The sequence below is a fragment of the Bos mutus genome, chromosome 28 (genome assembly GCF_027580195.1).
Source record: "Bos mutus isolate GX-2022 chromosome 28, NWIPB_WYAK_1.1, whole genome shotgun sequence".
Classification (NCBI taxonomy): Eukaryota; Metazoa; Chordata; class Mammalia; order Artiodactyla; family Bovidae; genus Bos; species Bos mutus.
The window spans coordinates 26,928,502-26,951,656 of NC_091644.1; the positions used below are offsets into that span (position 1 = coordinate 26,928,502).

Below are 23,155 nucleotides of genomic sequence, written 5' to 3' on the forward strand. Positions count from 1 at the left end.
AAGTCCCAAAAAAGTGCTACCAAAAAGAGTCTCATCTGAAACTCTCACTACAATTTCTATCACAGCCTTGCAGGGGAATCTGGCCAGGAATTTTTATGTGCATCCCAGAATCAGAGAAGTGAGGTTCCCTAGGATTTAGCCCAATGCTCAGTCACAGTAGAAGCTCAATAAATATTTGGTGGACGTAACCTTGAAGCATCCCATGTGTAAGATCAAGTAGCTGACTCTTTTCCCAGGGCTCATTATTCTCTTCAACACTGCATTTTCTCCAATGTCACACAGTTGAAAGTACTAAGAAATGGCTTCTCGAAGCTACCTGAAGTTGTAGTTTGAGTTCAAAACCCTAGCTGAGTGAGCTTGGGCCAGTTAAAGTATAAGTTTGGGTCCCCAAAGAAAGCTTCAGATCTAAGTAGTTTATTTGGGAGGTGCAGGAAACACCTATATGGTGGTGGGAGGCCAACAGGGAAAGGAAGACAGTTGTTCAGTTTGTGTTATCAAGCAGGTTGCCACTGTGGGCCACTGGAGTTAATCCCCTTGCAGAACTCCAGGGATCAGGGTAGAACACATGCCTCAGAATTAAATCCCCACCCTGCTACCAAGGGAGCCGCAGAGAATTTGTACACCAGCTCCTGCCAGTTACTAGCTGACGGCTGCTCCTCGTGGATATTTATCCCCCAACTCATCTGGCATGCCAGAACACAGCAGACTCCAGAGGAGAGTAGAAGCTCTCAGGTCAAATTTTGGCGTTTGGAGGTTGAGTTGGTAGATGCTGAGATGGTGAGGACCAAGGAGACATGGGTGGGGCACAGACAGTGTCTGCCATCTGGAAAAGAAAGACAAATACCCGAATACCCAGTCCATTAGATGAGTTGATATTTGTGGTGTACTTGGAACACTGGGTGGTATACAAATGCTCTGACTGTAGCAGATTGTATTTTCCATACACAGACACAGAAATTTTCTGGTCCCATATGCTTTTCAAGAAGCTTGCTATTCCCTCTTAAGGGCTGGAGTCTACTTCCCCTTCCCTTGGACTTTATGACTGCCTTGATGAAGGCAATGCTGCAGAAATGAACGGGGTATTTTATGACTGCCTTGATGAGCACAGTGCTGCAGAAGTGAAGCTTCTGGCTTCCAAGGCTATGTCATATGGGTCTGCCTGTTACTCTACCTCTGTCTTTCTCTTTTTGTATATGAATATGTACACACACACACCTTGGGAGCCTCACCCTGAAGCTACCACTCTGGAGAGATCACATTAAGAGACGACATAGGAACAGAGAGAAATAGCCAAGGAGCCTCAGCTATTGGAGTTGTTCCAGATCAGGTGCTTTTGGGTGAGCAAAGAAGGCTTTGAGATGATCTCAGCCACAGTTGTCTTACAGCCACAGTTACAGGAGAGACCCTGAGCCAGATAGGCCCAGTTAAGCTGGACCTGAATTTCTAATCCACAGAAACCATGAGAGGAAATAAACAGTCATTGTTATTTTAAGACACTAAATTTTGAGATAAATTTTATGTAGCCATAGTAACTAGAACAGTGATTGATAAACAATCTCACCTTTTCTACTCACAATTCCTCCTAAGATATGAAAGGAAACCTTCATATTATGGATATCAGATTCTAGCAGATGGTTTTTAGCACAAGTTCATGTTTTTCCAGAAGTCAGATTTTCACAATGTTGATATGGTAAGGTTTTATGTTAAAGTTGATGTGTGCAAAGGTTAGGTTTAGTCCTGGGCTGGACATTGTGGTGACTCCTCAGTACCCACTTTCCTTGTATTCCATCCAGGAGCAGCTTGGTTGTTTGATCATTCACCTCTGACTTGAGAAGTAAGCTATAATGATCTAAATCTTCAGGAAATCCCAGACCTCTTGCCAGTGATTGGACCACGTAAGTCAAGCATAAGACAGTCAACACTTGGCTTTCCCCTACAATCGGTTAGGGATGGTATCATCAACAGTACGTGTAGTACTTTTGCTGGGGATTCTCCAACATAGAAGCATTCTTCTTCTGGAGAGTAGTGGGTTTATATTGCAAACCTTTGCAATCATTTTGCTAGTGTGAAGGAAACCATCCTGAGGATGGAATCAGTACACAAAAGAGGCAAGATTGAAAGAATCACATAGTCTAGAGCCTTGGTCAAACCATACGGAAAGCCCAGACTACAGCTGCATTTTCAGGTATGGGAGCCAAGAAGTCGCCTTTATTGTTTAAACCACTTTGGTATGGATTTTCTCTTGCTGGTGCTTTAGTCACGAAAGAGTGTCTGACTCTTGTGACCCTATGGACTATATCTTGCCAGGTTCCTCTGTCCATGGGATTTCCCAAGCAGAAATACTGGAGTGGGTTACCATTTCTTTCTGCAGGGGATCCTCCTGACCCAAGTATCAAACCTGAGTTTCCTGCATTGCAGGTGGTCTCCTGCATTTCAGGCAGATTCTTTACCACTGAGCCACCAGGGAAGCCATGGATTTTTCTCTTACTTATAACCAAAAGTGTCCTAATTAATTTAGGTATCAACATATCAGACTTTAGTCTAGTGACTAATGTCACTAGAACTCTTCTCAAGAGGTGGAAGAGAGAAGCAATATTTAATCTATACAACATTTCCTAACATTTTCTTTGGATATATTTCTATAAAACCTTGAGTTTTGCCAAGAAAATAGCCACCATTTTCCTGGCTTCATCTTGAGTGTAAAAGTGTGTACACATTCTGATAGTACTAGGGAAGGCTCTGCCCCCAGCCTCTCTCCTAGTTTCTGGTGACCTCAGAAATTCCTTGACTTGCAGATAGCCATTTTCTCCCTGTATTTTCATATCATTTTCTCTCTCTGAGTGTTTGTCTTTGTTTCCAGATTTCCCACTTTAAAAGGACACTGGCCATACTGAATTAAGGCCCATCCTGATGACCTCATTATAAACTTGATTGACTCTGTATGGACCTGATTTCTAAATGAGGTCACATTCTGAAGCACTGGGCATTAGAACATCAACATATCTTTATTAGGGGACCCAGGCCATTCCATAACAGTGTGGGTAGAGGGAGTTGCTTGAGAGGGTATATGTGAAAATGACAAGACAGCAAACATAGGAAAGTTAACAAAAACACTCTATCAAACACAATTTTGGAGTCATTCCTATGTAAGAAGGCCTTACTTTAATTTGTAGGAAAATGGAAAGCACAGGGTTCTTGACAGAAGACATGTTTCTTGGCTGAGACACGGTGATGAGTTGAAAGAATCAGAGCCAGGTTCCTGAAACACAGAGTCTGTGTTGCCTTTATTTTTTTTCTGGCCTAGATGTTTCCATTACAACAATCTCTGTTTTGTTAGGTCATTTTTTTGAGGGAATACACACAAAGCTTTGACTTATATTATTCTCACTGCATCCAACTGAATGAAATTTATGAAGCTTTTTGCACAGTGTGTTCATTGTTTGGATTGGGATAATTGAAGTGTCAGGAATATTTGCTTATTGAAAACAACTCCAGAAGGCCCTGATATGCAACCAGGCCAGGGCCACAAGGCATGCCATACTGGGGACAGCTATGTCCTGATGCCTTTCATGGCAGGAGCATCTTCCCAGGTAAATTAATTTCACATCTTGGGAGGACCACTGGATTAGGATTCAGAGGGCTTTGTTTCTGATAGGAGCATCACAGTTCACTCACCCTGTGACTGTAACTTTGAATAAATCATCTAATTTCTCTGGGCTTCAGAGTTAAATAGACTTGAAGAACATGGTCTTATCTACTTCACAGGGATACTGTGTGGCTCAAAAGGGATAACCTATGTGAAAACATTTTATGAAGCAGAAAATGTACAAATGTGTATTATTAATGATAAAAGTAATTATTTCTACTTCTGCTCAGCAGATAATATTTAATTAAGCAACTATAATGGGCAAAAATGTTCTAATGATTCTCCATTTTCTCCCCAAGAGCTGTCTTCTACCCTTTTCTGTTCTGCTCTGTGTTCTGGGAGATTGAATGCTACAGGTTGCATTAACTAGACCTTCCTTATCTTGTGGCTTTGGTTTGAGTTTGACCGATGAGGAGTCAGAAATGAGAAGGTAGGAGGGGAGAAAGATTGGGGGTATTTATGCCTCTTGCTCTCTCCTTGGCCATTAAATGTTCAGTAGTAGCTCTGTTCCCCTACAGCCACAGCTCTGACTGGACATCTCTTCCACTCCTTTAGCCCTCACTGGACTCCAGGTAACACCTCTCCTCCTCTCTAGGTTGAGGAGGATAACAGTTACCACTGTGACTGATCCTAATGCCTTGTCTCTATAAACAGTCTCTTCTTCACTACTTTTCGGCCCTTTGAATGTGCCATCTTATTCCTGAGGGCCCCTGACTGTAGCCATCCTGACCAAAATGTGGACACTATCTCCTTTTTATGAGTGAATGACTGTTTCTGTTCTCTCAGATAGACTACGTTGTCTCTTGTCTTCAGCCATTGGGCAGGTCTGCAAAATGATTCTTCTCTTATAGAAATGAGCATCTTTGTATCTTGAAGGATTATTGAGATTTGGAGGTCTTTGCTATTTCCCATCAGCAAATGGGAAATGGATGCTTTCTTTAGATTTAGGAGGCTAGGTTCCTGCCTGTGCTTTCTCTGGTACTCCTTGTCACTCCCTGAGTTTAGGTGCTCCCCGAGTTCGGTCAGTCCTTCTCTCATGTTCATCCACTCTGTTCTCAGGGAGCATACAGGGAGCTTATCCAAGACCTTTACCTCTAGCCTCTCCTCCTGGTCCTGTGTCTTTAGTGGTGCTCACTGAATCGCCACGTGGATCACAGCCTCTTTTCTCTTTTTCACTCCTTGCCCACAGCTTTCTTGTTTTTCTTCATACTGCCTAGGCTTGGAACCTTGGCTCATCCTTAGCGTCTCTGTTTGCTCCTTATGTACAAGCAGCTACCATGAACTAGTGCTTCTTTCTTTTGAATACTTCTTTCATTCCTCTTTGTACTCTCATTGTCTCAGTTCAGACCTCTCTGTACTTCCTGAATTTCTGTCCCAAGATTTCCAATTGGCCTTCCTTTCTACAGTCTCTTCCAATTTAGTACCGTCCATAGACTCACTGTGCTAGTTTTCCTGAAATTTGGCTTTGGTTGTGCCCCTTCTCTGTATGGGCTTCACTAACTCTCTGCTGCCTACCAGACAGAATCTGGATTCCTGATCATGGCACTCAAAGCAATACACAATCTGCTTCTTGACCTACTGATTCCTGACAAACCCTCTTCTCTCCTCACTCCCTTCTGACCATACCAGGGGTTTTGCAGCCTCCAATCCAGTGCTCACCTTGGACCCAGCTTTAGGAGCTAGCTCTCCTGCCTAATTGTGTGAACACCACCTATTTGTCACAATGAACCCCGATGCTACTTGCTCTATGACACCTTGACCACTGTGAACCACAGTGGTATTTCTCTCCTGCCAAACCCTCTATGAAGTCCCAGAACATATTTGTTGACCTGAATTTCAACTCCTGAGGGCACTGTTTGCACTTATCATTTAAGAATGATATATCATGTTTGGGTTACATGTGTCTTGCACAGTAGGGTTAAGATTCACTATTTATTGAATGAACAAATAAGTACCTGGAGGAAGTTAGCTTTTTCAAACTGCTGATCATTAAGGGGTTGGACACTCACATGTATTTTGACTATTAGTGGGTCTGTGGTGCTAACGTCACATGCTTACTCAGAGAGGCTCTGGGTCTAAAAAGGAACAGTGATGTTGATGACGAGGATGATGATGAAGGTGATAAAATAAAAATGACTGCCATTTCCATTCACTGAGTACTTGTTCTGTGCTAGTGCCTCACATACATGATCTCTTTTAATGCTTATAATCAACATGAGGGACTATTTTTTTAATATATGCACACAGTTTTGTATATATTGCAGCGTCAAGCCATGTAGGGCATTCACTCTTACTTTATACATTCAGGTATGTTTGAAATACTTCTTAAAGTGGCAAACATATATGAATGTATAAAACAAGAGTAAATGGTGATACTGAGGGCAGTGCCTTGCACATCAGCAGCACTCATGAATAGTTTTTTAATTGATTCTAACCCATTCCAAGTCTGAATTTTAAGTATGTCTTGTGGAAGGACCTGGCCAGGATTGCACCATTGGTTTTCACAGGAATTACTTTTCCATTCCACACATATCATAAAACCTTTAGTTTATCTAATTACTTGTCTCTAGAGTTCTCCCCTTGATGAGGCTTTGAACTGTGTTGACTTAGCTAAAATGATAGTATTTCCCAGAATCCTCTTCCCTGTATGGAACCAGGTCAGGGCTGGCCACAGAGGAATTTTCTTGAGATGGGGAAGTCAGAAGTGAAGTAGCCACAACTCTGCAGATTGGTGTAGGGTGCCAGGGAAGCCACCTTAGCTCATGTTGATCTAATGGCTCATCCTACTGGCATGGAGCAGCACCTGGGCCTGCAGTTCCTTCGGCTCCCACACAGTCTCCTCCTTCAGATTCTCTGAGCTGCAAGCTTGCTGTGTTTGCAGTTCCATGGAGAAGGTGCCAGCTTTTGCAGGTCCCCTGTGTTGTCTAATTTGGAGGTAATAAGAGACAACCATGGTTTCTGGCCCTTTGCTCATTGGTTCTAGTGTTTCCCACGCTTCCAGTTTATGTTGCTTGCCCCACTTTAGGTGCTGCATTCCTTCCTGATTATCAAAGCTGCTGACTCACAGCGACTTCAGCTCCCCACCGGATGCAGAGACAACAGCCTGCCTGCTGCTGAGTCCACCAGCTCCCACAGCTGTGCAAAGTGTAATCTTTATAACAAATCTTTATTTCTGCATCACTCACAGCAGCTCTGCTCCTCTGATCAAATCCAAGGTCCTACAGCCCTTTCCCCCAGGCTCTCTGATCACATGGCTGCCCCAAAGAAATTTGTTCCTGGTGATTGGGCAAAGTCACCATCAAAGCAGGATTGGTGAGCCTCTCACACCCTTTCTCTTTCCCTTGCCACAGTCTGGTGTTGTTTCTGGAGGCAGGAGCTAAATCAGATCGGACTTGTAGTGAAACTCAATGTAAGATACCTTGGAGTTATTCAAGGCTGTATCTGCCCATGCAAAGTTGAGCTGAACTCAGCTTTGCTGTCACTGCTTTTGGAGGCTGTGGGGCACCTCCACCCCTTTGTGGTTGCTCTCAGATGTCACTGGTGCATATGATCTTGTGCAGAGAGCTGGGCTTGGGACTCGTCACAGTCAGACCAGAAGGGGTTGCCTATAGTGAGTGCTGTGTTCCCAGAGGCTCTGAAGACTGATGTCTTCATCCAGGTGTTTTAAAGTCCAAAATTTCACCATTAGGGAGTCATTTCTTTGGATTAGCTTTCCTGATGTCATTAAAATGACATACATTTTTGATAAAAGGGTCATCTGCTGAGTATAGTGGAAATAACATGGTTTCTGGAATCATATCCTATCAAATCCTATCATCTCTGCCATTTAAAACAGCTGTGAGACTGCAATAAGATAGTTATTTGACTTCTTCACAGTGCAGTTTTCTTGCCTATTAAAATAGGAGTAATAATAATACCCAGTACAGGCTATACCTTAGTCTGTTCAGGCCGCTATAACAAAAGTATCTTAGACTGAGTGAGTGGCTTATAAACAACATAAATTTATATGCACAGTCCTGTAGGCTGGTTGAGAATCTGCTTCCTAGTTCATAGACAACCATCTTCTTGCTGTGCTGTCAACATGGTGGAGGGTCTCCTGTATAAGGGAACTAATCCCATTCATAACTCCACTTTCATGACCCAATCACCTCCCAGAGGCCCCATCACCTAATACCATCACATTGGAGATTATGAATTTTGGGGGAATACAAATATTCCATTGCAGTATACAAGCCAACATATATGAAAGTACCTAGCACAATGCCTGGCACATAGGTGATGCTGAGTAAACGTTAGCATTTACTCCTGATTTCCTTTTCTCGAGGTAAGTTATACATTGGAATTCTTAAGTTCTGCGTACTGTGTCTTCATCACCATTATTGCAGTACCTTCACAGTCAGGATCTAGTGGGTGAGTGTTAAGAGTCTACTATGAGTGTGTGTGTGTGTGTGTTTTAGAAGAGAGAAAGGTCACCAGAAGACCAGAAGATAAGTAAGTTTGGAAAAACTGGTTCATTTCCATCTATTGATACCTCTCTCCACTTCCATTGCCACTGTTCCAATTCAAGTTGTCCTCTATTTCCTAGGTTATTTCAATAGTTTTACCTGGTTCTTTTGACTCTATTCTTATTTCTTTTTAGTTTATACTCTTCTTAGAAACCAGTGATCAAAGTGCAAATCAAAATTTATTTTAAATCCTTAAAACTCATTGATTCTTTAAATTATACTTGTCATCTGATCTAAATCCTAATCTTAGCCTGGAAAGCACTCCACATCCTGGCCCCAGTCTACCCCTCACCCATCAACTTAATTTCCATCTTCTCCCCCCAGCTTATTACACTTTAGCCTTGCTAGAAGTCTCCCAGAATCTTGGATCCCTGAATTCAAGGCCTTTGTCCATCTTTCCTTCATCCCTCCTCCCCTCCCCTCCTCTTCTCTGTCCTCCCTGTCCCTCTCCCCTTCCCTCCCCTCACCCCCATTCTTCTGACTTCTACTCAACTTTCACATCTTTGTTTGTATGTAATTTCCTCTAGGAAGCTTTTCCAATGGAACAAAATCAGGCCCACTTCTTATCTTTCTCATAGAAGAGCTCTTCTATGGTTTTCTTCTTATAGTCTGTCACGTTTCAAAATTATAGAATTCTGTGTATAGTTTCTTTCTGAGTGTTGTCTCCTCTCACAGAGTGGGAGCACAATAGTCTCGTTCCCTGCTGCACTACCAGCAGCTAGCGCGCTGCCCCTAATGCAGAGGTCTCAGTGCTGGTTCATGATGAATGAATATAAAGTAGTATACTGGGATAAATCTGTCTGCATGTGATTCGCATGTTCTCTTCCACAAGGTCATGGTCTTGAGCTTGTGATCTCAGAGTCTTACAAAAGCCACCAAGATAATACAGATCCTGTTTGGCTCTTTTTAATTTTGTTTCTTTTTTCTTTTTTAAACTGAGATATAACTTACACAGAGTAAACTGCACAAATACTACATGTGCAGATGGTGAGATTTTCATAAGTATACACTCATGGAACCACCACCCAGATGAAGATCCAGAATATCCCAGCATCCAGTAGGCTCCTTTGTACCCTTCTGAATCTATAACCCCCCTTCTTCCCCTTCCCCAACTTGGCCAGGTTAATCACTCTTCTAATTTATATCATCAAAGATTAGTTTTGTCTGCTTCAAAATTTTATGTCAGGGAAATCATACAGTTGGTATGTTTTTGTCTGGCTTCTTTTTCTCAACATGTTTTGGTATTCAATCATGTTACTGTGTGTGTAGTATATATATATATATATATATATATATATATATATATATATACATATATAGATATATATGTGTATATATATATATATATATATATATATTTTTATCTGTAATGACTTCCTTGGTGGTCTAGTGGCTAAGATTGTGGTCCATTGCAGGGGGCCGGGTTTGATCCTGGTCTGTGAATTAGATCCCACATGCCACAACTAAGACCTGGTACAATCAAATAAAGAATAAATAAAATATTTTTTTAAATTATATGTTTAATTGTTGAGTAGTATTTCATTGAATACATATATGTGTGTGTATATATGTATATACACATATAATATATATATGTGTGTATATATATGTTACAATTGATCCATTCTACCATTGTCTGATATTCAGTTGTTTTCAACTTTAGACTATTATGAATAAAGCTGCTATGAATATTCATGCACATGTCTTTTGGTGGACATGTCTTTGGGTACAGAACAAGGAGTGGAACTGTTGGGTTTCTGTCTTTAAACCAGGTTCCTTTGGTCTGTGATACATTCTTTTTTTCAATATTTTATTTTATTGAACTTTTATTTTTTACTGGAGTATAGCCTATTAACAACATTGTGAAATTTTCCGGTGAACAGTGAAGGGACTCAGCCATACATACACGTAGATCCATTGTCCCCTCAAACCCCTCTCTCCTCCAGGCTGCCACATAACATTGAGCAGAGTTCCATGTGCTACATAGTAGGTCCTTGTTGGTTATCCATTTTAAATGTATCAGTATGTACATGTCCATCCCCAAATCCCTAACTATCCTTTCCCCTGGCAACCATAAGTTTGTTCTCTAAGCCTGTGAGTCTCTGTTTTATAAGTAAGTTCAACTATATCATTTCTTTTTAGATTCCACATATAAGCGATGTCATATGATATTTCTTCTTCTCTGACTTACTTCACTCAGTTCAGCACTCTCTAGATCCATCCATATTGTTGCAAGTGGCATTATTTCATTCTTTTTAATGATTGAGTAATATTCCATTGTATATATGTACCACATCTTCTTTATTCCTCTGCTGATGGACATTTAGGTTGCTTCCATGTCTTGGGTATTGTAAACTGTGCTGCAATGAACATTGGGATCCATGTATCCTTTCAGATTATGTTTTTCTCTGGATATATGCCCAAGAGTGGGATTGCAGGGTCATACAGTAGCTCTATTTTTAGTTTTTAAGGAAACTCTGTACTGTTCTACATAGTGGCTGTACCAGTTTACAGTGTAAATTTACAGGTCACAATTACAGCCTCTCCACACCTTGCCAGCATTTATTGTTTGTGAATTTTTCGGTGATAGCCATTCTGGCTGGTGTGAGGTGATATCACATTATAGTTTTGGTTTGCATTTCTCTAGTAATTAGCAATGTTGAACATAATTTCATGTGCTTATTAGCCATCTGTTTGTCTCTTTGACGAAATGTCTATTTAGGTCTCCTGCCCATTTTTTGAGTGGGTTGTTTGTTTTGATGCTGTTAAACATCATAAGCTGTTTGTAAATTTTGGAGACTAATCTCTTATTGGTCACATTATTTACAAATATTTTCTCCTAATCTGTGGATTGTCTTTTCATTTTGTTTATTGTTTCCTTTGCTGTGCAAAAGCTTTTGAGTTTAAGTTGGTCCCATTTGTTTGTTTTTGTTTTTATGCCCTTTATTCTGGGAGATGGATCAAGAAAGATATTGCTGTGACTTATGCCAGGGAGTGTTTTGCTTATGTTTTCCTCTAGGAGTTTTACAGTGTCTGGTCTCACATTTAGGTCTTTAATCCATTTTGAGCATATTTTTATGTGTGGAGTTAAAGAATGATCTAGTGACGATATTAGACTGTCCAGTTTTTCCCAGCATCACTTGTTGAAGAGACCGTCTTTCCAACATTGTGTAATGTTTCCTCCTTTGTCATAGATTAATTGACCATAGGTGCATGGTCTTATTTTTGGGTTTTTAATCCTGTTCCATTGATCTAATTTCTATTTTTTTGCCAGTATCATACTGTTTTGATGACTGTAGCTTTGTAGTATAGTATATACTTGTAGTATATACTATAAGATACAAGACTATAAGACTATACTTGTAGTATAGTCTTAAGTCAGGGAGACTGATTCCTCCAGGTTCATCTTTTGGTGGACATGTCTTTGGGGATAGAATGAAGAGTAGAACTTGTGGGTTTCTATCTTTAAACTGGCTCTTTTGGTCTGTGGTGTATTCTTCAAAAAATTCTGGCATATCTCAATCTGAATTCAAAACTGAGATAAGTTAGGGGTAATTATCCATGTAGCTCCAAGCTTCTTACTTGTATAAAATCCTTCCTATGGCTTTTTATTAATTGCATTCAGGGATTTGTGTCAATATCATTTAATAATTTGATACTAAGCCAGTGGGATGATAGTTCCAAGCAACTTAAAATTGTTCTCTAAAGGGAGTCTGTCTATTGAAGCTTAGTCAGGAACCATATTAAGTTAATTCAAAACTTGTCATCTAAGCCAATAAGAAAATGTTATTCTGTTTGTTTAAATCATTGAGCTACAGAAGCATTCTAGGACACATTTTTTTCAATTATATTGATCCTAAGATGATTGCTTTGGCCATTCCTATAAAGCACTGTAGCTAACAGGTCATTTACCCTCTGATATATACTAAAGGCCAGTAGTAATATTTACTGTTTGCTATAATATCAGTGTGGAAGATTTTCTGACATAACTAAGTAGTTATTTTTTTCCTTTTTGTAGGAACACATAGGGCTAATAAGCTGTGACCATTAAATAATATCCACCAAATTCTGTGTGCCTTTTTCCCCAAAGATAAATTATACTGTTGGAGAAGGAATGGCAACCCACTCCAGTATTCTTGCCTGGAAAATCCCATGGACGGAGGAGCCTGGTGGGCTACAGTCCACGGGGTCGCAAAGAGTCGGACACGACTGAGTGACTTCATTCACTCACTCAAATTATACTGTAGGAGGAAGAACTTTATCCCCGAAGATTCTCTTGCCAAAACCTTCTTGCTTTCCCTTGAAGGACTCTTCTATGTTGTTTAATTTTCTATGGGAGAATTTGCAAAAATTTCCCTTAGTGCCCTGTATAAGGTAAGAAAAGCTCAGAGTTGGCCCCAGGGGAGGTAGTAAGTAGTTAGACCACCTTGCCCATTGGAAGCAGTGGACCAGTTACTCGCCTAGACCACAGAGAGGGCTATGCCTACCTCTGTCTGCTTCTAAGAACTCAAGAGGCTTATCGGCTTAGGGGGGCTGGAACCACCAGTCGGGGAAGAATAGAACTTTCATCAGAGAGATGGAAGCATGTGGCAAATATGTGACACGCTTTGAGTGAAACTGCAGAGACAACCACATCCATTTGGACACCTGCCTCTTAGTGTCCTGAAAAATCCTTCTCGTTGCAATGAAAAACATTCCAGGAATGGGAGGCAAGCCTCCTATTATAACTAAATTCTAAAATAGCATTAAATGATTTTATTTAATTCCCACTATAAGCCTAACTAAGCAGCTATCATCATCACCCCCAATTTAAATATAGGGAAACTAAGGTTCTTTGAGTTTGAATATTTTGGCTAAGCTTTCAGAGTGGTGATACAGATTTGAACCCAGGCAGCTCAACTCCAGAGCCTGAAAGGGTTTGGGGAAGAAGTAGTTCCAACACAGGGTAACATCCTCCCATTCTCCCCCTACCTTTGTAAGTTTCATCTGAAAATGTCATGCAAGGTCACCTTTACTGCACAGAGGAGATGAAGAAACAAATAAATATGGGGGAGGAGGAAATGGAAAATAAAACTCCCACTGGGGTCTGGCTATTAATGTGTTTGCACTGTTCCTATACATGAATAGATCTGGTTGAGTCTGCTACTGAAAAGGAACCAAAAATGACCTTGAATTGAAACTCTTGCATAGGAAGGTGCTGTGATGAGCTCAGAGAGACCACAGCACACCTCTGCAAGGGCTCTGAGCACCATCGTCATGGTTGCTTCCAGCCAGTGGAGGGATTGGGCGGGGGCATGCTGGTTATGTAGTTTCAGTTCTGACGAACTACCTGACTACTAACACAAGGCCTGGGTTTTCCTCTCTACAGGATGGAGACGTCCTTTCCTAAGGGGGGACTCTTCCATCAGTGGCCTCTTAATATATGCTGCCTTTGTGGAGGCAAAACCCTAGTTAATGTAAACATGGTTGAGATGAGGGGGTCTCTTAAGCAAATATCAATATCAGTCAAGCCCTCCCCTCTTCTACCTCATCTCCTATCATTGCTTTTGCTCTCAGTGATGTCCAACTCTTTGTGGGCCCCTGGACTGTAGCCTGCCAGGCTCCTCTGTCCATGGGATTTTCCAGGCAAGAATACTGGAGTGGGTTGCTATTCCCTTCTCCAGGGGATCTTCCTAACCTAGGGATCAAACCCGTGTCCCCTGCATCTCCTGCTTTAGCAGGCAGATACATTGCCTGTTGTTTCCTCTTTTTTTCCTCTTTCAGTCACCTTTTGCTGTTCCTGGAACATACCAGACACACTCCTGCCTCAGAGACTTTGCACATACTCTTTATGCTGCCCAGAAGCTTCCCCTTTAGCTACTCCATGGTTTCCTTTCTTCTCTTAGGCCTTTCCTCAAACATCCTCTCTTCAGTGAGACCTTCCCTGGTTATCTGTTATATCCACAACTGCATTCTGAACTGCATCCTGAACTGCATCCACCCTGCAACAAACACACAGTCCTGCTTCCTCCCCTCTTCCCATTTTTGATTGTCTCCTCTAACTGAAGGTTAGCTCCATGAAGGCAAGGATTTATGTCTGCTTGATGCCTGTCTATATTTCAGCACCCAGGCAAGGGGTTTGCTTCAGTCATGTCCCGACTCTTTGTGACCCTATGGACTGTACCCCAGCCAGGCTCCTCTGTCCATGAGATTCTCCAGGCAAGAATACTGGAGTGAGTTGCCATTTCCTCCTCCAGGGGATCTTCCCAGCCTAGGAATTGAACCCAGGTCTCTTCTGTCTCCTTCATTGCCAGGCAGGTTTTTTTTTTTTTTTTTTTTTTTAACCACCAGTGCCACCTAGGAAGTTCCCAGTGTGTAACCAGTACTCAATAAAAAAAACATGTGGATTGGATTAACATGTAAATTCACAGATACTGGCTCTACCATATATTACCAGGCAACCTTTAGCAAATCAGTGAATGAGGTTTATTCTACTTCTATAAAATTGGGATAGTAATTTCTACCCTCCAATTGTGAATTTTAAACAAGATTACAAAAGTACATTCCTAGGACAATATTTGCATGCACTCAATGACTTATTTTCTGAGTTTGGTGAAAGTTGGACACATAATAGTAGTAAACATTTTTAGATTATTTATAGAAAATAAACTACCAGGCATGGGTTTAAGCACTTTATCTATCTTAATTCATTTAATTTGTACATCCTGTAAAGTTTGTACTATTATTATCATCATACTTATCTGACAGATAAAGAAACTGCAGGACTAACTTGCCCAAGGTCACAAGACTAGGAAAAAAGAAAAAAAAAAAGAAAATCACTGAACCTGGATTTGAACTCAGGCTGATCTGTTTCCAAAGTCCATCAGTTAGCTACTTCCCCACATTGCTTCCCCCAGGAAAGAAGACACAATTTATTTAATACAGGTATAGAAAAGCACGTTCAAGTAGTGAAAACTTCAGTTCACAAGTAGTTTATTTTTTTAACTAGTGGAATGTCTTCATAGATAAAAAATGATAATAATTCACTTTCTAAATCAATTGGAATATTTAGACAGTGGCTAAATTATATTGAATCCCAAACCATGAAATATCTTTGGACAAGAAATGCTACCACTGAGGAGCTATGTGGAAACTGCCTTTTATTTAGACACAGTCTATATGAACCAATACATTTCCATTTTAAAATAGACAGCAGTGTCATTTAGTTTCCAAAGTTGAGTGGAAACAAAAACGAGGGCCATATAGACACACCCTAAACCAAGCACCTGCTTTTGAGGCTGCGTCAAATATTATTGTCCTGTTTTTCTTGTGAATTGGCTTCAATCATTTGTGATTCCTGTGCATTTAGCATGTCTCATAACCAGCAGTCATTCATCATCTATTTTAAGTTTGGTTGGTTTCGCTCATGAGAGAGAACTCAGTAAGACTATGTCTTCTCCATTCATGGTGCTGCTTCTACAAGTCACTGCATACACATTAAGGTGGCATACACACACAAACTTTCCAAATCGTCTTTAAAGGCTTTCAGTTCCCTTTTTTCTTTTTTTGGTTTCTATTGCCTTCCCAGTAATGGCTAAGACATTGTCAGTTTGCCTTTCTTCTTGAGATTTCTTTAGAAGGCCTTGTGGCCTGAGCATTCATTTGGGACCCAGTTTTAATTTCCCATTGGTTTTGGTTTGGCTATTTTACTTGCAAGAACAGATAGCCATTTAAGCCAACTCAAGATGAAGGGCTTTAGCATATTGTATTACATCACTTTATTTTAAGATGATGAAGGAATGTGGAAATCCAAGAACCAGAACTGTATTAAATGTTGGCCTCAAAGAGCCTGGAGCTCAAAGTTGACTCTAGATTCAAGAAGGCTCCCAGGCCTTCAGCAGCAGGAGTTCATGGATCTTTGATTTCTATGATTAAGTAACATGCTATATATCCACTTCATCTGGTCCTAGCACTAAATGATGGCTATTTTTCTTCATGCTCAGGGCCCTAAGAGAGAATCTGATTGGTCCCATCTTCAAGGGCAAACTAGAACTCCCTGACCAGTCTATGGTTTGTGTACTGGTGCCTGAGCTACAGCCAATCATTTGTGGACAGAGGAGGCAGGGCTCTGAGTATTAAGCATGGCTTCCTGGGCCTGCCCCTTTGGCAGGAAGTGTGGGCAGGGTGGATCCCCTCAGAAGAGGTTGTGAGTGAGTTGGCACAGTGCTGACCTTTCCAGAATATCATCTTGTAAGAGACTAAAGTGTTACCCAAATCACACAATCATTTACCAATGTAAGATGATATTACATTGACAAAGATGCAACTTGGAAAGATGTGCACAAAACCACATATATACATCTTTGCAATTGGCATGCTTAAAACCTGAAACAAATTTCATTATTTCTTTGCAGTATGTTTTATCTAAAAATGTTTGTTCTTTTGCCTGGTAAGTCAAGCTGTTAAAGCCCTGTGGCTTTCTTAGTCAGGCCCTCCAAGTTTTGGTGAACAGATTACACTCAGCACAATTCTAGCTGATGCCATTCATAGAAGTTTCAGTGTGTTGACCAAAGTGAAGCTTCATTAACCTTTGCAGTTGCCTAGTCAGTTATTGAGGTTTTGTTTTAATTGAGCTGGTTAAAGCCACTGACTGATTACTACCATTGACTGAGTATACACAATGCCAAGGGCCACAGTTTTAAACACAGGCAGAACACATTCATGACTTCAGAGGTCCCTTGTGTCAAATTTGTGATGCCCATGCTGTTGGTGAGCTCTCCTTTGAGGACTGGCCTGCTGCCACCCATGGACCCTGAAGAACAAGGGGCATGCAATGGGAACATTCAAGATCCAGTTCTGGATGCATTCTGCAGTGGCTGGGAGATTTGTGGTGCTGGTGGTAGGATGGCTGGTATAAAGGTATATGGCATGACATACTTGGCCTGCACTACAATTCTAGAGAGCAAAACTGCCTAGGCAAAGATCAGATCCTTATGCTCAAGGTAACTGTTTTAGGATGGTTTGAGTCACTACGCACGGCAGGCATTGGTGACATGTATCTGTGTGAATGGCACTCTCTTTTCTTGAGTCCCCAACAGAAGCCAGCCTCTCCTGACACTAGAGGTCCATAGCAATCTAGCTGTGCTTCTCTGTGGCCCACATCATTTTCTACCCATATTGACAATCTCTGTCTGATTTTTTACTATCCTCTGATGGAAGCTTCTTTAAGACAAGATCAATGTCTAGTTCCTTTCTGGTGTTCCTGCCATTTAATAAATATCTGTTGAATGAATGAGAGTAAGAACCTAAACCTCTTCAGTCACCAGATTGACTGTGGCCATGTTGCTTCACTGTTCTCTTTGCTCAGTGACAATATTTGGCCTGAGAGGAATGTCTGAGATGGGATCATTGTCAAGTGAAGCTTATTTCAGTATCAAGTTTATTTAAAATTTTCAAATGTCTGTAATGTAGATATTGTGAAACACCATCAGTATATCCTGTAATATGTAGAAGAGTCCACAGACACAGTAGATTACCAGCAGGAGGACAAAATTTCTAGGGGGCAGATCAGGAAATTTCCTTGAGTGTATGGAGAGAAGGAGGAGGAGAAGGGGGAGGAGTGGTGGGTAATAGCTAATGTTTATTGATAATTTACCATGTGCCAGGTCCTGTTATAAGCATTTTACATAATTAACTCATTTAAAACTCACAACACTTACCTTGTTGTCCAGTGGCTAAGATTTCATGCTCCCAATGCAGGGGGCCCTGGTCTAAACCTTTTCAGGAAACTAGATCCCACAGGATGGAACTAAAGGTCTCACATGTTGCAACAAAGGCCCAGCACAGCCAAAATAAGTAAATAAATAAAACTCACAACAGACGTATGGGCAGTTACTGTCATCCCACTTTACAGGTGAATCTGGCACAAGACCGAGCAAGTTGTCCTGTGTTCTGTGAAGTCCGACTTGTACTCCAGGACTCCCCTTCTCCTTCACCTTCTCCTGTTTCTTTCCCATTCTGTTTATACCCCATAAATTCAAAACATTGTTGATAAATGTCAAATATTGTTAAATACTAGATGTTAAAATATGGCTGCGTGGCGCAGGAGCAGCAGCTGTGTGGTGCAGGATCTGCCCAGAGGAGCTACCCCACGTCCAAGGTCAGGAGCAGCAGCTGTGCTTTGCTGGAGCAGCCGTGAAGAGAGGTAAGAGAAACCCAAGTGAGAGGGTAGGTGCTGAGAGAGGGCGTCAGAGGGAAGACAGAAACCATAATCACAGACAACTAACCAGTCTGATCACATGGACCACAGCCTTGTCTAACTCAATAAAATTAAGCCATGCCATGTGGGGCCACCCTAGAAGGACAGGTCATGCTGGAGAGGTCTGACCAAATGTGGTCCACTGGAAAAGGGAATGGCAAACCACTTCACTATTCTTGCTTTGAAAACCCCATGAACAGTATGAAAAAGAAAAAAGATAGGACACTGAAAGATGAACTCCCCAGGTTGGTAGGTGCCCAATATGCTACTGGAGATCAGTGGAGAAATAACTCCAGAAAGAATGAAGGGATGGAGCCAAAGCAAAAACAGCACCCAGCTGTGGATGTGACTGGTGATAGAAGCAGGGTCCAATGCTATAAGGAGAAATATTGCATAGGAACCTGGAATGTCAGGTCCATGAATCAAGGCAAATTGGAAGTGGTCAAACAGGAGATGGCAAGAGTGAACGTTGACATTCTAGGAATCAGCAAACTAAAATGAACTAGAATGGGGGAATTTAACTCAGATGACCATTTCATCTACTACTGTGGGCAGGAATCCCTTAGAAGAAATGGAGTAGCCATCATAGTCAACAAGAGAGTCCGAAATGCAGTACTTAGATGCAATCTCAAAAACAACAGAATGACCTGTGTTCATTTCCAAGGCAAACCGTTCAATATCACAGTAATCCAAGTCTATGCCCTGACCAGGAATGCTGAAGAAGCTGAAGTTGAACAGTTCTATGAAGACCTACAAGACCTTTTAGAACTAACACCCAAAAAAGATGTCCTTTTCATTATAGGAGATTGTAATACAAAAGTAGGAAGTCAAGAAATACCTAGAGTAACAGGCAAATTTTGCCTTGGAGTACAGAATGAAGCAGGGCAAAGACTAATAGAGTTTTGTCAAGAGAACACACTGGTCATAGCAAACACCCTCTTCCAACAACATAAGACAAGACTCTGTACATGGACATCACCAGATGGTCAACACCAAAACCAGATTGATTATATTCTTTGCAGCCAAAGGTGAAGAAGCTCTATACAGTCAGCAAAAACAAGATCGGGAGCTGACTGTGGCTCGGATCATGAACTCCTTATTGCCAAATCCAGACTTAAGTTGAAGAAAGTGGGGAAAACCACTAGGTGATTCAGGTATGACCTAAATCAAATCCCTTATGATTATACAGTGGAAGTGAGAAATAGGTTTAAGGGACTAGATTTGATAGAGTGCCTAATGAACTATGGATGGAGGTTCATAACATTGTATAGGATACAGGGAGCAAGACCATCCCCAAGAAAAAAAAATGCAAAAAAACAAAACGGCTATCTGAGGAGGCCTTACAAATAGCTGTGAAAAGAAGAGAAACAAAAAACAAAGGAGAAAAAGAAAGATATACCATCTGAATGCAGAGTTCCAAAGAATAGCAAGGAGAGATAAAAAAGCCTTCCTCAGCAATCAATGCAAAGAAATAGAGGAAAACAACAGAATAGGAAAGACTAGAGATCTCTTCAAGAAAATTAGAGATAACAAGGGAACATTTCATGCAAAGATGGGCTCAATAAAGGACAGAAAATGTATGGACCTAAGAGAAGCAGAAGATATTAAGAAGAGGTGGCAAGAATACACAGAAGAACTGTACAAAAAAGATCTTCATGACCCAGAGATAATCACAATGGTGTGATCTCTCACCTAGAGCCAGACATCCTGGAATGTGAAGTCAAGTGGGCCTTAGGAAGCATCACTACAAACAAAGCTCATGGAGGTAATGGAATTCCAGCTGAACTATTTCAAAGCCTAAAAGATGATGCTGTGAAAGTGCTGCACTCAATATGTCAGCAAATTTGGAAAACTCAACAGTGGCCACAGGACTGGAAAAGGTTAGTTTTTATTTCAGTCCCAAAGAATGCTCAAACTACCACACAATTGCACTTATCTCACATGCTAGTAATGCTCAAAATTCTCCAAGCCAGGCTTCAACAGTACATGAACCATGAACTTCCAGATGTTCAAGCTGGGTTTAGAAAAGGCAGAGGAACCAGAGATCAAATTGCCAACATATGCTGGATCATCGAAAATGCAAGAGAGTTCCAAAAAAATATCTATTTCTGCTTTATTGACTATGCCAAAGCCTTTGACTGTGTGGATCACAATCAGCTGTGGAAAATTCTGAAAGAGATGGGAATACCAGACCACCTGACCTGCCTCTTGAGAAATCTGTATGCAGGTCAGGAAGCAACAGTTAGAACTGGACATGGAACAACAGACTGGTTCCAAATAGGGAAAGGAGTATGTCAAGGCTGTATATTGTCACCCTGCCTATTTAACTTACATGCAGAGTACATCATGAGAAACGCTGGGCTGGAAGAAGCACAAGCTGGAATCAAGATTGCTGGGAGAAATATCAATAACCTCAGATATGCAGATGACACCACCCTTATGGCAGAAAGTGAAGAACTAAAGAGCCTCTTGATGAAAGTGAAAGAGGAGAGTGAAAAAATTGACTTAAACCTCAACATTCAGAAAACAAAGATCATGGCATCCGGTCCCACCACTTCATGGGAAATAGATGGGGAAACAGTGGAAACAGTGTCAGACTTTATTTTTTTGGGCTCCAAAATACTGCAGATGGTGATTGCAGCCATGAAATTAAAAGACACTTACTCCTTAGGAGGAAAGTTATGACCAACCTAGACAGCGTATTAAAAAGCAGAGAAATTACTTTCCAACAAAGGTCCCTCTAGTCAAGGCTATGGTTTTTCCAGTAGTCGTGTATGGATGTGAAAGTTGTAAAGAAAGCCGAGCGCCGAAGAATTGATGTTTTTGAACTGTGGTATTGGAGAAGACTCTTGAGAGTCCCTTGGACTGCAAGGAGATCCAACCAGTCCATCCTAAAGGAGATCAGTCCTGGGTGTTCATTGGAAGGACTGATGCTGAGGCTGAAACTCCAATACTTTGACCACCTCACGCAAAGAGTTTACTCATTGGAAAAGACCCTGATGCTGGGTAGGATTGAGGGCAGGAGGAGAAAGGGACGACAGAGGATGAGATGGTTGGATGGCATCACCGACTCAATGGGCATGAGTTTGTGTAAACTCCAGGAGTTGGTAATGGACAGGGAGGCCTGGCATGCTGCGGTTCATGGGGTCGCAAAGAGTCGGACACGACTGAATGACTAAACTAAACTGAACTAAGAATAATTTATTCACTCATTAATTTATTAACAAAATTTCACGAACCATTATTATGTTACAGACACCTTTCCAGCAGTGACTATATTTGCCCTCTGAGAAGCCTTGAATGGTCGAAATGAAGTGATGATCAGTCCTGATTTCATCCTTGTGGGACCATGCTAGCTCTTTTCTGCTCTCATTAAAGTAAGCCTAGGTCTTTGATAGTCTTCAAAAGATTAATAGACTGTCAATAAGAAAGACAAATGCACTTTTTGCTAACCTTATTGCTTCTCAGAGTATAACGTTGTTGTAGTGTTTTTCAAAATAAAACAAAACTGTCCTTCACTGGTGAAGATGAGATGAAGTGAAGACAGGAGTTAGAGAGCCCTATCCTACTTCTGTCCATAGCTAGTGTGTGTGTGGCTTCTTCAGCTTGGGCAGGTTTACTTTTCTAGTCACACTAGATGAAGGCTTTCACTACCTTGAAGCTACTCTGACTTTCAAAGATACTACTTCAAAACCTCCAGTGTTATTTGGATAAATAATTCCCACTTCCTGGAAGGGTCTTTTTATTCCTCATTTGTTTTTATTGTCGACAATTTTGGTTTGGTGATAGAGAAAGCTTTCTGGCAAAAGCTGTGTCTAAGACAAGGAAGCTAAGTCAAATGGCAGGAAGGTTCAACTTGGTCCTACCAGACCAAGACAAAAAGAAATTCACCCTTCTGGGAACTTAAGTGTCATGTGTACCCACTGCCCGAAAAACAGGAATTACATAGTTCTTCAGATATTATACTTAGGCAAAGAGGAGAACCGAAGCAGCATCCAGAACTCAGGTTTGGCTACACAACTACTTCACAATAATGCAACACTATGCACATGCCTAGAAGCCAGGCATATACTGGCATTCAGTAAATATTTGTGGAATAGGATATGATTTGGAATAGGATAGGATTTGTGGAATAGGAATGAATAGGAAAAAATCTCGAAAGGTGTCAATTGCAAATGTTGAAAGTAATTATCAATTCTTTGTTGTTGTTCAGCTGCTAAGTTGTATCTCTTTGTGACCCCAGGGACTACAGCACACCAAGCTCCTTTGTCCTTCACTATCCCCTAGAGTTTGCTCAAATTCATGTCCATTGAGTCAGTGATGCTACCTAACCATCTCAGCCTTTGCCATCCACTTCTCCTTTTGCCATCAGTCTTTCCCAACATCAGGGTCTTTTCCAATGAGTCAGCTCTTTGCATCAGGTGGCCAAAGTATTGGAGCTTCAGCTTCAGCATTAGTCCTTCCAATGAATATTCAGGATTGATTTTCTTTAGGATTGACTGGCTTGATATCCTCATATAGCTGCAAATTCTTGTTTTTCTACTATAAATATGTGTTATTTGTATAATAATAGTTTAAAGATTGTAGCCTCAATTTTCTAGGAAATTACTGATTTTAAGCTGTAGTGAGGGCAAAGATGGGCCTGGATTTTTCTGGCTTTATAATTGCTGAGCTCGGCTTTATCATGAGCAGTATAGCTACAACCCTTGTGACTAAGTTCCTGGAAGACTGGTCCTTTTCAGAATCTGGATCAAGTTAACACTTTCT

The 23,155-nt window shown here is 41.1% G+C and overlaps 1 long non-coding RNA gene across 1 annotated transcript in view; it reads left to right on the forward strand.

Annotated features, from left to right (window-relative positions):
* The window catches only part of LOC138986118 (uncharacterized), a 157,072-nt gene that overhangs the window by 131,418 nt on the left and 2,499 nt on the right, over window positions 1–23,155 (forward strand). The window contains exon 2 of the long non-coding RNA XR_011463012.1: window positions 18,209–18,334. This is a non-coding gene — a long non-coding RNA (uncharacterized lncRNA). The remainder of the gene's footprint in view (window positions 1–18,208; window positions 18,335–23,155) is intronic.